The sequence below is a fragment of the Mustela nivalis genome, assembly GCF_964662115.1.
Source record: "Mustela nivalis genome assembly, chromosome: 1".
Taxonomy (NCBI): Eukaryota; Metazoa; Chordata; class Mammalia; order Carnivora; family Mustelidae; genus Mustela; species Mustela nivalis.
In genome coordinates, this window is record NC_139020.1 from 150083104 (window position 1) to 150087507 (window position 4404).

The window sequence follows — 4404 nt, forward strand, 5'->3', positions numbered from 1 at the left end:
AAGGTGTTTTGGTCCTTGTTTAAAACAGTACATATTTTATCCTTCTCTGGTGTTGGCAGCAAGGGACCAGCTCTGCAGATCAGAAGCCAATCCCTGGATCCCAAATGTTTTCCCAAGTGGGATGCCGATCTCTAACAGAGAACCTTGCTGGGAAGAGGAATGAGCCCCTGTCTCCTGGAAAAGCCCTCAGCCCACAAGACTAGCAAGGATCCCCTCCACTGAATAAGATCCCAGTGTCCCTGGGGCAAGTGTTCTGTTTTGTCAGACAACTGCCAGAAATCTCAGGGACCTGAGAAAACAGGGCTCCTTACAACATACATCCTCGAATGACGGGGTGTGGCTCGGTCCCACCTAGTAGATAAACAGTGGAAAATAAGAAAAATAAAACATTTAATGTGATTTTATTTTTTTAAAAAGTATTTGTTTTCAATGACTTTCCAAGTTCTCATTTCCTGTAAGAATGGGATTGTACATGCGGCCCTAGCCAAGGGCAGGAAGGGGAGAGGGACGCTGGCGACAGTGTTTGTAGTCTGGCCTCCTGATTGCCACCTCAACTAGGCCTTCAACAGATCCATCTTGTATCTGTTGGCCTAATTGTTTATTCTTTCTCACTCTTTTCTTATAAAATGAGGCACCATACTCTTACCTGTCAGCTCTGAGAGAATAGTGAGCCAACCTGCTCGTTCAAGCAACAAGCCACCAAAGCCAGATATGTGGGGGCAGTGAGAGGGACGTGGGGGTCTGGTTGCTCCCACACCGGCCCCAGCGGGGGAAGAGCCCCACTGTGGGGCCCAAACCACAGCGCTCCTCGCTGGCTTCAGGAACAGGGGTGGATCAGTCAAGGTAAAGCTGGGCTGTCCCAGTGTCTTCCCTGTTGGGGACACGCTACGGGGACGGGATGGGTGGGGGAACAGCCCTGACCCTGGCTGCAGGCACAGGAAGTCCTGTGCACAAAACCTTTGGCTGAGACCTATTTGAGGTTCCCTTTCCCTTTCCTCCGCCCCTTGTATATAGTTTAAACTCTTCACACTAGGTCATTCAGGCCTGCAGTCACCAGAAAAAAGGAGTCACTGTTCGGGCGATGGCAGCCGATCAAGCGTGCAGACAGCTGTGATGAAGGATTAGTTGTGGGTTCTTCTCCGGCCTCGCTGCAAACTGGGTTGCAGTTCCATGTGCAAACACTATTAAATGAGAATGTTTTCTCTGGCACTGGCCCACCTTTCCCCCACAGTTTCAGTATTGAATTAAAAAAAAAAAAAAAAAACTGAAGTAGCTTAGGTTTATAGCTCACATTTAAAACTTAAAAACATTATTTCCATAAATGCTGGCAGGAACGGGCTGCTGTTTATCCCACCAGCAGTCATAATAAACCCTTCCCCATTGACAATCTAACAGATCATTTTCTGTTCGCCACTGAGTTTGATTCAATAAAACGTCTGTGCTCTTAAAACTCCCTTAGTCAGGACTCTAAAAGCAGCATTTCCCAAGGCAGCCTTCGTGGCCAATGGACCGCATGGCTCTCTGTGGTCCCAGAGGTGTGCACAATGGGTTAGTGGCAGTCATCAGAAAGGCTCAGAACCCAGAAGTCCCAGCACACTGAACATGGTGGTGTGTGCGACATTTCAGTTAGTCCCTTTTACATCCGCGCCACACAAGCCTCCCCTTGGCGCTCCACTGCTAGCATAGACTGAACATTAATGGGGCCACAGTGGGTGGCCTCTGCACCCTTCCTGGTGGGTGCTCCATCCCTGGCTGCCCAAGGGACAAGATGGCTGGACAGATCACTCCGTCCCCACAGTGGCCTGCCTCCCTGCCGGGCTCCATGCTGATGGGTCAGAGGACAAGCAAGGCCGGGTCTGGAAACTCCCACAAAGCTTACAAATGTGTTTGTTTTTTCAAAAGACAGGCCCAATTCATGCTGAACCCATGAAGTCTCAATCCAGGAATCTTCTAGGCTCTTCCAAGAAACACGCTCAGGGAGGTGCTGGGTTGAGGTCGTTGAGTGCAGCCTGCGTACTGGGTTTCATGGTAGGTGTGGAGGAATCAGCCCACCTTTTTTTTTTTTTTTTTTTTTTTTTTTTTTTTTAAGATTGGTTTGGTTTCCTTTGGAATAAAAAAAGATCAGTATCTGGGTTCCAACAGTCTTCCATTAAAGCAAAGGGCTGACCATGTCGGCCATCCTGTTCCCAGGGCTTCTTCCAGGGGTATTGCTAGGACGGGGGTGGAGGTACTTTTCAGCGCCCCCATAAATAAAGGCCAAGATCGGAGAGTGGATGAGGACCCCTCCCACCAGCACCACCACCATCACTCAACCCTGTGTGGAACCACATCACCCACCAAGGGTGCAGTCTAGGCTCAAGGAAGAGGACAAAATGGAAACTCTGCAGGGCACGCAGAGGTGGAGTGCGTCAGACACCCCCCCAGCCTGGTCCCCGTGGTGGTGTCCTTGGCTGTTCTCACACAGCTGGGAAGGACAGCTGCAGCCAAGCTTCCTCCCCAGGAAGCTAACCAGCTGCCAGGTGTACCGTCTCCACTGACTCGGGCATCCCGGGGCAGGGCGTCCACTCACTGGGGCCCCTCCACTTTAGAGTTCTTCCCTATGACTCTCCTCCCCACTGACTTCAAAAGGAAGTTTCTCTGGTGGAGTGGAGGGCAGGGGGAGAGGAGGACCCAGTGTTCTAAGGGCGGAAGCTGGTAGGATCTGACCTGTCACTGGGCTGCAGGGTGCCCTGACTAGGGGCTGCTGGGGACACCAGTGTGGCCACCACAGTGCCAATCACACAGGCTCCTTGGCCACACAGCCCCTGGGAGTGTTGGCTCCGTAAGAGGGCAGGTGCAGCCAAAGAGAATAAGTAGCAGCCAATTGTGTTGAGTTGAGTGCCCCAGAAAGAGGACCTGGCAGAAGGATTCTTGTGCAGGTAAAGGAGGAAGTGGTCTTGGGATAAGGCGAGCAGAATGGCACTGAAGGACTAACAGAAGGGCCCAACTGCGTTCCCAGAGCTTGGAGTAGTGAGATGGGGGTGAGGGGAAAGACAGGAGTTTTGCACCCCCAATTATTCTTTAAAGACCCCAAACTCTATCTCCCTTCACTCCACACCACTGTAAAAAAAAGTCCTGTCTCCCCAGTGCTGAGCCAGCCCCCTCTAGCCTCCATCCCTAGAGTCTCAACTCAACTGGGCAGCTTGCTGGAGGAGGGAATAAGGTTGAAAAAAGAAACTCAGATTCTAAAACACCACTTTCCTGGGTTTCTCCAACCTCAAATGTGGCTCCTTTTCAGTGTCTTTGGTGGGTTTCTCATTTCCCAGAGAGCACCAGAGCTCTGTCCTTGGCCCTTTTCTCTTGCTTCTCAATACATACATGCAGTCTGGGGTACCCATCCGGGCTTATGGTTTTCCATACCATGTACATGCTGACGATTCAGTGGGGGCTTGGCATTCCTCCCAACCCCCCTTCACAGAGCCAGGACCCACATCCCCGCTCCCAGCCCCTCACCATGCCCATCCACTGCCGTCCTTCCAGAGAACTGCCCTCAGCTGACTGAGCTTCTTGCCTTCAAAGGTACCCCTTGCCCCCTACAGGACAGTCAATAACTATGCTTTATGGAGGCCTTCACAGGTTTCCTCTGAATGTACCCCCAGAAGAAACCCATGTGTCTGGACCAGGCTCTGTCAAAGACCTGATCTGAGGATGCTCAGGTTTTTATTTGCAGCCTGAACCTTCCATCCCAGCCTCAGAGAGCCTACTTTGCACCAAATTCCTTACTTAACACGCGCAACCAACTTCCCTATACTCAATAATAGCAACTCCATCCTTCCCGTCACTTGGGCCAAAACCCTTTGAGGTCACTGTTAACCCCTCCTTCTCTTATGCTCCATATCCAATCTGTCACCAAATCCTACAGGCCCAGCTTTCAAAATAAGTCCAAGTCTGGCCACTTCTCACCATCTCCATTGCGACGGCTCAGGTTCAAGCCAGCACTCCCTTTGCCTCATGTCCCTGAATCTGCCGTTGGTCACAATATGGCAGCCAAGGCACTCCTCTCCCCAAACCTTCCAGTGGTTCCCATCTCACTCAGAGTAGGAGCCGGAGGCCTTACACTGGCCTAAGCCACCTGTCCTCCCTCCCACCTCCGTTACCTAATCTCCTTCCATTCTTCCCCTTGCCCATTCCTCTCCTTGGTCTCTTTGCTATTCCCCCACCCCAGCGAGCATGTTCTCACGCATATGCTGTTCCCTCTGTCTGGAATGCTTTTCCCTGAGAACTGCTCCCTTAAAGTCTCTGCTCTAATGTCGCCTTCCCAGTGAAGTTTTCCCTGACCATGCTATTTAAAACTGTAGCCTCATCTCCAGGCTTCCGTACCCATTTCCCTGCTTTATTTTTCTCCATAGCAATTAACACTGTTGA